The 13,007-nt window shown below is 44.1% G+C and overlaps 1 protein-coding gene across 1 annotated transcript in view; it reads right to left on the reverse strand.

Annotated features, from left to right (window-relative positions):
* ALPK2 (alpha kinase 2) overlaps window positions 1-13,007 on the reverse strand; it is a 74,223-nt gene that overhangs the window by 36,323 nt on the left and 24,893 nt on the right. The gene's annotated exons all lie outside the window — the stretch shown is intronic.

The following is a 13,007-nucleotide window of genomic DNA, read 5'->3' on the forward strand; positions in this document are numbered from 1 at the left end:
ATGATCAAGTAAGCCACAACAAGAGCTGTGTGTGCTTTTCAGAACTATGTCACATGATTATAACAAATGGAATATGCAGTGTTTGCAAAGTAGCAGTGACTTACTTTGTCCCAAAAGTATGACACCTTGCTGGTTCAGAATGTTACTAAAGACCAGAGAGGCCTGGCCTTTGAACTTGCCTCTAATGAAACAATGGCGTTATGATTGGTCACTGGCCCTGCCCAGTAGTTCTGACCCAGGTAAGGTTATAAAGACCTTGGGATGCCTCCCCCAGTTTGAAACAGATGCCCCACGGCTGGCAAGCCTGCTCCCAAAAAGTAGGGGATTAAGGACTGCTTAGGCTTCAGAGGGGGAAAAAGGAGGGAGAGAGAGAAAAGAGAGGAGAAAGAGGGAAAGATGGAAAGGAAGGTGGGGGGAGAAGAGCAACAGAGAAAAGAAGGGAGGGAGGAAGGAAAAAGGGAGGGAAAGAGGAAAAGAAATGTCACATTCTGAGAACGGAGCCCATCCTGGTACTGTTTGAATGCTGTGTGATGTTGGCTGTTGTTCAAGGAAGCAGTAAACTCTTTAAACTAACTCTTATCTCTGGAAACTTTCACTTCATTGATTACTTAAAAACAAAACAAAATTATGTCCCAACAAGGAGAAGGGACTTGCTGTAATTTTTGAAAGCAGCAGAACCTTTGCCCCCAGGACTCCTACTTTGGAGCATCCCCATTCAGATGTGCAGGGAACAGGTGGTTGGGCTCAGAGTGAGGAGGAGTTGGAGCCTGCCCTCCCAGTGTACAAGACACAGCCGAAACATTCCTGTACACAGAGCAACCCTAGTCCTGATGTTGACGTCCATAAATCACATGTGAGAATCGTCTTATTACCTTGTGATCAATCTCTGTACATACCACCAGTGGGAAACAAGACAAGAGCTTAACCACATCCTTCTCCTCACTCCCCCAAGGCTGCATGTGACCCCCTCATTTTCTTCTGAAAGCTACCTCTGATGTTCCCTTAACTCAGTTTTCATTGGCACAAAAATGCTACCTGACCTAAGTATATACCCCTAAAGACCTGAAAGCAGGGACTCAAACAGCAATGTTCACTGCAGCACGATTCACAACAGCCAAAAGGTAGAAACAGCCCAAGTGTCCATCAACAGAGGAATGGATAAGCAGCATGTGGTATATACACACAATGGTATGTTATTCTGCCACAAAGAGAAACGCAGTTCTGACACGCAACACAGCACAGATGAACCTTGAAAACATTACACTGAGTGGAGTAAGTCAGACACAAAACAACAAAGACTGTATGACCTCACATATATGGAATATCTATAATAGGCAAATGCATAGAGATAAGAGTGTTGGTGGTTGTGAGGGGCTGGAGGGAGGGAGAAATGGAGAGTTGTTGCTTGAGGGGTGCTGAGTTTCCATTTGGGGTGATGGGAGAGTTTTGGAGATGAACAGTGATGATGGCTGTACAACATGGTGAATGTCATTAATGTCACTGAATTGTACACCTGAAAATGATTGAAATGGCAAGTTTTTGTTATATATATTTTACCACCATAAAGCTAGGGGGAAAAAATCACAGGAGCTGGCTGAAGGGTCTCTCACTGCCTAAAGTTGGAGCATGAAAAAAATTAATGATTAAAACATACCAACAAAAAAGAAAAACGCTAACTGAACAAAAGGAAATAGTATAATTCCCTGTGCTATAAACTCCGTAAGACCTGGAACTGCTCATCAATTCAATGAACATTTTTTGAATGCCTCCAATGTACTAGAGTGTTCCAGGTAATAGGAATACAAAATGGGCAAAATGCTGGCTACATGGAGCTCCCATTCTATGTTGGATTCAATGCCTGTTAGAGAAATTAGCACACAATAGGCGCTCTGTCCACCACTTGTCTGTCAGTTTGTCATACTGTGGTGGCTTGCATGTTGCTACGATGCTGGAAGCTAGCCCACTGATGTTTCAAATATCAAGCAAGCTCACCCACGGTGAACAGGTTTCAGCAGAACTTCCAGACTAAGAAGAAAGGCCTATCGATCTACTTCCAAAAATTAGCCAGAGAAAACCCTATGGATCACAACACAATATTGTCCGATATGGAGCTGGAAGATGAGCCTTCTAGACTGGGAAGTATTACACAATAGCCACAACAATGGGCTCAAACCTACCAACCATCATGAAGACGGCACAGGACCAGGCAACATTTCCTTCGGTAATGCATAAGGTCGACTTGACAGCAACTAACAACAGGTGCTCTGTAAACATTTGTTGAAAGAACGAATAACTGAATGAACTATGCGCCAGCTGAGACAGGTTTTCCCAACTTCACCCACGACGTCTCTAAACTTGAAAGGGTTGGACTTTCATCTGCCTCCCACTTTAAAGCAACCCTATTTTAAAGGAGACGTTTAACCACGAGCAGGGGCACTGCTGTAACACATCCTGGTGTTTCTAAAAAAGAAAAATGTATTTGCTCTCTTTCTATATGCCTCCTCTTTCTCATCACATTAAAATGGAAAGGGGGAAACAAGAAGGATAACTTCTGGGAAATAATGAAACAAGGTTTGGTTTTTTTTTTAAGTGTTGAGGAGTTTGATGAATGTATGGCTTCATCTCTATACCTGAACATCTATCACACATGTAGAGAGTGTTCTTTTCATTTGCCATTGTGGTTCAGGTTTTTTATAAGCAGCTAGAGCCCTGGTGGCGCAGTTGTTAAACACTCGGATGCTAACTGAAAGGCTGGAGGTTCGAACTCACCCAGCAGCTCTGCAGGAGAAAGACCTGGTGATTTGCTTCCATAAAGACGACAGCCTAGCAAACCCCACAGAGCAGTTCTACTCTGTCACGTGGGGTCTCTATGAGTCGAAATTGACTCAATGGAACCTAATAACAACATGGCACAAATATACCAAACTATTAAGCACAAAAAGCATGGGTAGCTTCTTGGTCCTGATTTGAGATGCGTATAAAGACTGCCTAATCAAAAACACCGCTACCTCCCTCTCAGGCTTTCCTACTCTGCCTGAGTTTCCACTACCTGTGTCAGTCAGTCCTTTATTTTAAGGTCCTGCTGTCATCATGTTCTCACAGTGCCAACAGACGTTTATGGAATAGCCTACATGTGTAGAATTCTCTGTCAGGCATGCGGCAATTTTTTCCAAAGGGCTCTGGTTAAAAAGTCACTATGTTACTGACTGGGATAGTATGTTTATTCTTACCCACCTGTCTTAGTTTCTTAGTGCTGCTGTAACAGAAATACCACAAGTAGGTGGCTTTGCAGAACAGAAATTTATTTTCTCACAGTTCTGTGGCTGGAAGTCCAAATCAGGGTCTCGGCTGTGTTGATTCCTCCCTAGGTGTTCCTTGGTTTCTTGGCTTGTAGACAATCCTCACATGGCCTCTGACTTACCCCTGTGGGTATGCCTCTGTCTGTAATGTGTTCTTTTTATAACTCAGAAGTGATTAGATTTAGAGCCCACCCGACTTGAGTATGAGCTAATGAACATAACAAAGAAAACTCTGTTTCAAAACAGAATTACATCCGCAGGTATAGGGGTTAGGATTCCAACACATTTTTTTTCGGAGGTGGGACACAATTTAATCAATAACACATCCCATTATTGATCACTACCACATCAACAGAGTAATAGGCTGGACCTACAAAGGAATAACGTCTGGAGAAGATGGGACCCAGGACAAGTAAGTTTTGATTAGGGTGAGTTTGGCAATTGGGATCTATCATCATAACTGTGGTATCATGCCTTCACTTACAAAATAGTCATATTCCCATTAAGTTTTACTCACTCCATCCCACTCTTGATTTTTGTTTTTGTTTTTTTAAATCCTGCTTTAAAATAACCAAGTGAAGCCTCACATGTAAAGAAATATGATGACTCCTTGACTGTGTAAATCCATCCATTCAACAAACATTTATTGAGAATCAACTGTATACCAGGCACTGTTCTAAGCACTTATGAAACCCCGTCAGTGAACATAACAAAGATTGCTGCCCTTTTGGAAGTTATGTTCAAGCAACAAACCATATGATTGGTCCACCACTGATGTGAAATTCCATAAGTTTGACTTTAGCCAACGGGATTTCTCAAAGGAGTCTTTAACAGCCTGGTACGTACAAGTCAAGGCCTGCAGCATCCGTTCCAAGGACAGGTTCCTGGAGCCTTATTTAGAGGTCAGCTCACACAGGAAAACCACAGACTCACATCTTTTACATGAGTCAGACCTTTCTTCTAAGAGTAGATCTCTTCTTAAGAAAAAACTCAAGCAAATGATTCTTACGCGGCTTCTCTACTCTTGCAAGGGGTGAGTGGTGAGACTCAGAAGTTTTGTTGTGTAGGGAAATTGTTCTTTTTCGGGTGGAAAGGAGGAGGGCATGGGGCTCTAGTTGGAAGGCCAGCTTAGTATGTGGACTTGGAGGACTGAAGATCCAAGTTTGTAGCCCAGCTTCATCTGATATTGCATACCTGACCCCGGGTAACCTCTTTGGCCTCTCTGAACGTCTGTCTCCTCCTCCAAGGCTAACCACATGCATGTCAGGGCTATCATGTCAAGTGCCTGGCAGACTGCCCAGTGCCCAGGAGGTACTCTATGACGTATTAGTCCCCTGGTTCACGGTAAAGACACTAGTAGCTCAGGCAAAGAGAAAAGTAAGCAGTCCCAATGAGCTATGGGCTTTCTCATTTGATCCATAAAATAAATCTAAAATAGTGATGCTTTTGCCTCATCTTTACTGATGAGGTGGAATGGTCTGGGTCCAGTGGGGAGACAGCAACCACACAGTAAGTTAAACTGGGGAGGTTTAACATAAAGGGTTATTAACTGTGATAGAAGCGTCACTTTGAGATCTGTGAAATAAAATTATAAGTTTTGCTTTGTGAAAACACAGACAGTTCTCTTGCCCATGACACTAAAGGTCATCTTATTAAATGTTAGAAACCTATGTGCTGTATAATCATATATATATTTATATACTCATATATAATTTCTAATGCCTATAGCTATATCTTGAACTATAACTAAATTTAGAAGTACCTTGTCTTGTTGCGGAGCCCTGGTGGCACAGTGGTAAAGAGCTATGGCTGCTAACCAAAAGGTCGGCAGTTCAAATCCACCAGCCACTCCTTGGAAACCCTATGGGACAGTTCTTCTGTGTCCTATAGGGTCGCTATGAGTCGCAATCGACTGGACGGCAACAGGTTTGTTTTTATTTTGGTTTTGTCTTGTTGCACATAATTGTATTTAGGTGGTCAGGCTCACTGAAGCATTTGAAATTGTTCTTTCAGGAAACAATCAGTGATTAATGAACATGTCCTGTTTCCAAGACTCCAGAGGTCTTACAACCATGGCTCATTATCTTGTAATTATCTTGGTAAGTTTCCTATTTAAGCTTTGATAATGTTTGAGCACATACTGCTCTCTTATAAGACTTAGTATTCTGACATAACCATCAACCAATGAAAACTTTTTTGTTCAAAGTCCCTAATGAAAATTATGTATAAGTACCCTGAAAATCTTAATCAGAGCACTGATTTACTCCGTAATGACGTGCTGCCCAGCTTCAAAGTTGTCTATGAAACCTGCATTGCAATCTGTAATGGTGTTCTGAGTGCCAGGGAAGGACAAATTGAGAAGAGTTTCAGACCTCATTGGAGAAAGTGGTTGGTTAGGCCACCAGACAGCAGAGAAGTTTGCTGGTTTAGCTAGGCCAGGGCTGGTCTAGAGCTGCTAGCAAGCGATAGGCCACCTCCAGAGTGCGGGTGATCAGAAGCCAGTGGCAGGGATATGCAGTCCTCAGCAGGGGCAGAGGACTTCCAAACGTGTGGGTGACATAGGGTGGGAGTAGGGGGCTTGCAGAAGGAACGACTGCCCTGTGTGCGCCAAGCTGTGGACAGGCCACACGGAAGCTTGCTAAGGGAGTCTGGGCGTCAGTATAGGCAGGAAGCCTTCAGGTCAACCAGGTCATGCGGGGCTCTGGTTTTCAAGGAAGGAAGACTTTAGAAAGGTTACCACTAGGCCAAGGTTAGAGTCCCCAGGTGGTACAAATAGTTAACATGCTCAGCTGTTAACTAAAAGGTTAGAGGTTCGAGTCCATCCAGAGGCACCTTGGAAGAAAGGCCTGGCAATCTCCTTCTGAAAAATCAACCATTGAAAATCCTGTGGAGAATAGTTCTACTTTGACACATGTGGGGTCGCCGTGAGTCGGAATCGACTCAGTGGCAACTGGTACTGGTAGACCAAGTCTGTAAGGTCACAGAGGGATGGCGCTCAGGGCCCTGTAGCTGGGCAGGCTCCACACACCCGCATCATGGGCCCCCAATGACACTGGAAATTGCAGGAATCCTCTTCCTCCTACAGTGTCCTTCCAGCTCCCTCTACTGAGAAAGTTTAGCATCCTGCTTACTTTAAAGGAGAAATGCTAAAAAGAATCCTATTATCACAGAGTAGGTGTTGAAGGGTGCATTCAGAGTTGAGAGGCAATAAATTGAGAACTGATGCATGAGATAACTGATGTTCAGTTATCCCATGGAGATCTCGCTGGGGTCTCCCACAGTAAGTGGGAGAACCAGGATTTAAAGTTAAGTCTGTCTGGCTAAAAACCCCTTCCAATCCAGCTTTTCTAATAAGAGACGTTATTACAAACTGCACCAAAGGCTAGGAACTCCCCTTAATTTAAACCCAGAACTTCTGCACTCCTGAGACACTTTGGGCGTAACACTATACCAGTCGCTGTTGATTCCCCACGTGTACAGCATAGAACCATGCTCCATAGGGTTTTCATGGCTGTGACCTTTCAGAAGCAGATTGCCAGGACTTTCTTCCAAGGTGCCTCTGGGTGGGTTTGAACCTCCAACCTTCAGTTTGCAGTCGAGTACTTAACCAGTTATGCCACCCAGGAACTCCAACATGACCATTTGCTCATTTGTCTGCCTCCCTCCAAAGTCTAAGGACGGCTCCATGTTACTCATTTCTGAATTTCCAGATCCTAGCACAGAGTAGGAAACCCTGGTGGCACAGTGGTTAAGAGTTTGGCTGCTAACCAAAAGGTCAGCAGTTTGAATCCACCAGCCACTCCTTGGAAACCCTATGGGGCAGTTCTACTCTGTCCTATAGGGTCATTATAAGTTTGAACCAACTCGATGGACACAGGTTTGGTTTTGGTTAGCGCAGAGTAAGGGCTCAATTAATTTTGCTCAATGAATAAACAGGTGAATGAATACAAAGAGGGGAAAGGGTAAATCAAATTTAGTAAGATTTCCCAATCCCTTTTTGAAAGCAGCATTAAGCTTGAAATTTTACACTCCATTTGCTCAGGGTTTTTCCTACCCCACCCCCTCTTCAGCACGCCTCTGATCCGGCAAACACATTGCTTTCATTTGTTGGCCTTTCCAAACTTTTCCCTCCTCAGTGGGTCTGCAATGAATCTGGTGGAAAAATTTGTTGCCTCTTTGGCCACTCCATGGTGTCCAGGGTTACACCCCTCATCATTAATGAGAGTCTCCTGGGTGCCAGCAAAGTGTATGACACTAATTTAAGTCACTAACAATAGACGGTGGTATGAGGTAAGATATAAGATCCCTCTTCTCAAATAGCTTATAATCCAGTTGAAGAGACAAAGTGTACATGGGAAAGATAAATGACAATTCTTGACAAGTTATGCTGACGGCCCAAATGGACGGAACCTAGCAGTGCTGCTGCAGAACAGAAGAAGGAAGGTCACCACTGAATGCTCGTCTTCCGCCCAATGAGAAGATTCCCACAGTGCAGAAGCCAGAAGTGGCACGCTTAGGTCATCTGTGTCGATTCTTAGATCATTCTTGAGCATTTCAGAGACCATCTCATAGACCTTCTCTGCTCATTAGAGTGGGCAGATGTGGTAGACAATGTTAGTTGTCTAACTCAACAGCATTCTCAACCCCCTTCTCTCTTGCTGCCTCCAACTAAGGAGGCTGAGAAACCAGATATTCTCCTAGCCTCCTGTGTAGCTAGATGGGGCCAAGGGGTCAATTCTAGCTAATGAGATATAAAAGGGATTCCACTAAGGAACTGCTGGAGAAGTTTTGCTTTCCTTAAATAGGTACAGATATGGCAGATACCTTCCTTGTCCCCTTTCTTTCTTTATTGTAATGTGATGCCTGGTGCTACAATATCATCTTCCTGTCATGAGGCTCCCAGCATAAGAATGAAAAGTCAGCACACTGTGGCTGGTAAAGCAGAAAGACAGAAGAACTTGGAAGCTTGCCGGCATCACTGAACCACCTGAACGACACTGAGACCTTCCACTCCCAGACGTCTTGTTATGTGAATAAGTGTCCTAATGTTCTAGGTCACTATTAGTTGGTTTTTCTGTTAACTGCAGCTTAAAGCATTCCTAACTGATAACAAGAGAAAAATACATTGCTGAGGGATGAACAAAAAGGCATGTCAGGTATACCTTGGAGCCTTTTGGAGGCACTGGGCAACATCTGGGTAGAAATTAACTTGAAAGGCAATGTCACATAGGGCAAGGGGTGTGACTCCTGGGAAGAGAATTTGAGGGGATGGTCAAAATGCCAAAGGATCAAAAGGCCTAAGGCAAGGTGAACTTGAAGTAGAGTGGGGGAGGGTAAGGAGAAATGTGAGAAGATGTAAAATTAAAGGAGCATTTCCAAAGGCCAAGTACAAGCACACAGGGCCAGGAGAGTCAAGCCATTTAATTCCCTTGTTTCAGCTGGAACCGTCCTACCTGTACCAGAAGTGACCTACCAACCTACTATGAGATAATTTTCTTTCTCAAACTCCTTGCTCTTTTTTAATATTCTTTCCTCCTTATTTGGACTTGCTACAGATAGCACCGTGTCCTTCAACAGTTGTCTACACATCATCAATTTTGTCCTGTGGTTCCAGCAGTCTTCGAACAGGATCTTCCCCATTCCCCAGCCATCCAGGGCTGCTGTCACCTTGCCCATGGCTAACCTTTCCTAAATATCTGCTGAGCCCTCACCACGGGCACCTCATCATTTGATAGATCAAATCCATACCACCTGGGGGTGTAAAACCAAAAATAGATGGCCTTGACCTCAGCCAAAGAAAGCTTAAAGGCAAACTAGAATATTTCAAGAACTTGAGTTTATTTTTAGGAGCTGCCTGGCTGTCCAGCAAGAAGCTTCACTTAAAGCTTAGGGTGTGAAAAGAACACATAATAAAGTAGAGGTCTGTGCCTTGCTTGATACTCATCTGAAATCCTCAACCCAGAAACCTAATCCTGAATACCCTGTCATTTGCCTAGCTCTTCTTCATTCCATTACCTGCTGGGAGAAAAGAAATCTTCAGCCAGCTGGTGTTACAATCCTGTCCGGACTTCTTAGGCATGTTGTAGAGTTTGTAAACTATCAATTTGATCTCATATTGGGACAGAACTAGATTCCCATGGCTCCTCTCCTTTCCTAGGGCTAAGGGGCTCTGGGCATCCCTTGGTAAGTCTTTGCCCTGTAGGATGGTATGAGTGAGAGGGCACCAGAGCACGAGCCAGGAGCTTTACGTGTTTACTGTTCATCCCAGGTGATGTGAGGTAAGTACTAGTAGTGGTAGTTGTTGTCATTGTTGTTGTTAGCTGCCGTCAAGTTGGCCCCAACTCATGGTGACCCCATGCACAATGGAAGGAAATGTTGCCTAGTCCTGCACCATCCTCATTTCAGTTGCAGATCAAATCGTTGTGATCCATAGGGTTTACGCTGGCTAATTTTTCAGAAGTAGATTGCCAGAATTTTCCTCCTAGTCTTCTACCTTCCAGGAGGGTGGCTTTGGAGAAGTCATTGAACCTTTCTGAATTTGTTTCATCCCCAGTGAAATGAAAGGGTTAGAGAGGATCTCTAGGTCCCTGTATTGGTTGAATAAGCCAAGTCTATTGCCATCAAATTGATTCCGATTCCTAGCGACCCTATCGGACAGAGTAGAACTGCCCCATAGGGTTTCCAAGGAGTGGCTGGTAGATTTGAACTGCCAACCTTTTTTTTTTTTTTTTTTTGGATAGCATTAAACATGAACTGTCGACCTTTTGGTTAGCAGCCAAGCTCTTAACCACTGTGCTACCACGGCTCCACTGGTTGAATAGTGCCCCCAAAACTTCATGTCCATCCAGAACCTTAGAATGAGACCTTATTTGGAAATAGGTTCTTTGCAGATGTAATTAGTTAGGATGCGGTCATACTGGATTAGAGTGGGGCCTAAATAAATCTAGTGACCAATGCCTTTATAAGAGAAAGGAGATTTGGGCACATGGACCCAGAAGGAATGCCATGTGAAGACTGAGGGAGAGATTGGAGTGATACGGCTACACGCCAAGGATTGCCGGCAACCACCAGGCTAGGAAGAAGCAAGAAAGGATTCTTCCCAGAACCTTCAGAGGGAGCATGGCTCTGCCGATACCTTGATTTTGGACTTGTAGCATCCAGAACTGTGAGAGAATACATTTCTGTCGTTTGAAGCCACCCAGTTTGTGGACAGTTTTGGTATTCTAGGACCTGCTATCGTGTAAACAACACAAACATGGAAAGGTGGCTCACACTGCATCTTCCAGTTGGAATCAGGTTTTCTTTGACTCCTAAGGCTTCCAGATCAACCCACTAGGGAAAAGAACACAAGCATGTCATCACACATGGACTGAACCAAGAATGAGCCTAGGGTCAGGGGAGAAACCGTGGGCTGCAGGGCGAACCACCCTGAGGCACACGCTTTCTGGATTCCGCCTCTTCTCCTGCCTCTCTAATCTCTTGAATTCTCCTACTCTACCCCAGTCTTTACTCATATTTTTGATAAACTGCACTGTTGTCAGCATACGGACCCTGAAGCTGGATCCTGCAGAGTTCTAGAGGCTCACAGGCCTGGTCCAAGCCAATGAAAATCATCATAGTCCCAGAACAGACGACCAGTGGCCATGCCCCACCCCTCAAGTTTACTAACATTTGGGGGGTACAGACTGCTTTGAAGATCTAAGGAAAGTTATGGATTCTTCTTCCTAGAAAATCTCATTTTAGCCACACAATGTGAGTATAATTTTAGGGGATACAGATCTGTTTGGAGCCCTGGTGGCACGGTATTAAGAGCTTGACTGCTAACCAAAGGGATGGCAGTTCAAATCCACCAGCTGCTCCTTGGAAACCCTATGAGGTAGTTCTACTCTGTCCTGTGGGGTCCCTATGAGTCGGAATCAACTCGGCCCCAGTGGGTTTGGTTTGGGTTTGGTTACAGACCCTCTTGAGCCCATGAATCCCCTCGTAAGGGCCCACAGACCCTCATGATGAATCCATGATGTAACTCATGAGCCTGGAGGGTGGGTAACCTGGTATTGTTTACTCCCCACAAACTGAAACTTAGATGCAGATTTCAAACTGGATAACAAGGGGAAAAAATGAAACCTTAGTCAGGTTCTAGGAGAGCATTTTCAAATCAGTCTCTCTCTTTACAGTTCTTCTTTACACTGTGAGCAAAATCAAAACTGAGCTCGTAGCAATTACTGTACTGCACTGACAATAATAAATTGTACAAAGCAAGTTCTTGTAAACTTTGGAAACAGGAAATACTTGTCACAGTTACTATAACAGTCCTTTGCCTGTTCAGCGTGGGCTTCAAAGTATACAGCAATGACAGTATTTGGTACCTGGAAAATCTCAATATAAACATAAATATTAGGCAGGTAGCCTGCCTCAGAGGGTCATTACCAAAGAATGAGGAGAAAATATGTCAGTCTGAGAGGCTTGGAGCTTGAAGATCCCCTGAGATCTCATCTCTCTCCTCTAGTAAGTAATCAGGAGAGCTATACATTCTCAGGTTTGTCTTCTGGGCGAGTGGAAAATATCCCCTCAGCAGCCAATCATTACCTGATTAGATTTAGAGACAGCTTCGTCCAGTGGGCTAAACAAAATTTCCTGGGATAGAAAATCCAGGAGAAGGAGAACAGGGTTAGTCTTGTTCAACTTGGTGTCTGTCATGGGGTAAGGCACATTGTAGGTGCTCAAAAATAGTTTGTTAAATGAGTCAATCTCCATCCAATCTGTTCTTGGTCCAATGTCCCTTTGCCAATATATGTAGGAAGTTTTGCCTCTTCAGTATCTGGTTCTCTTTCTCTGTCAAGTTCTCTGTTGAGACAGTGCTCTCCTACCTGAAAAACTACTGCAGAGAACTGTGCTTCGGTTAATATGTAGGTTCTACTGACTAAAATATGGGGGCAGTGGTAGTTCAGTGGTAGAATTCTTGCCTTCCATGCAGGAGACTCGAGTTCAATTCCCGGCCAGTGCACCTCAAGCGCAGCCACCACCCATCTGTCACTGGAAGCTTGTGTGTTGCTATGATGCTGTAGAGGTTTCAGTGGTGCTTCCAGACTAAGACCAACTAAGAAAAAAGGCCTGGAGATCTACTTCCAAAAAATCGGCCAGTGAAAACCCTGTGAATAACAACAGTCAAATCCCATCGTGCACGAGGTTGCCATGAGTTGGGGGCTGACTCTATGGCAGCTTACGACAGCAACTGACTAAAACACTTCTCCATCACTAACTTGGTTTGCCCAGGTCTTCTCTGAATCTAAACTAAAGCCATTTGTTCTCTTTTGAGGGGAGAGAGAGAAGCATCTTTTGTTTTAGCTATGAACAATTGAGGTTTAAAATATAAAACTACCCAGAAGACATCGGCATAATTATACCAACTATAGATGGGCACTGTCTAACTAACCTAAAGATCAACAGTTCAAATCCACCCAGTGATACCGTGGAAGAAAGACCTGAAGAACTGCTTCCATAAAGATTACAGCCAAGAAAACCCTATGGAGCAGTTCTACTCTGTAACACGTGGGATCGCCGTGAATCAGAATTGACTTGATGGCAGTGAGTACATATGTATATACCTGGGCACCAGGAACAGAAGGTGGTTAAGGGATTGGGAATGTCGTATTCAACATGGGCACGTAGTGGTAAAATTACAATGTGGAACTAAAGGGCAGGAAGGTT

Source organism: Trichechus manatus, unplaced genomic scaffold (assembly GCF_000243295.1).
Source record: "Trichechus manatus latirostris isolate Lorelei unplaced genomic scaffold, TriManLat1.0 scaffold00063, whole genome shotgun sequence".
Lineage (NCBI taxonomy): Eukaryota > Metazoa > Chordata > Mammalia > Sirenia > Trichechidae > Trichechus > Trichechus manatus.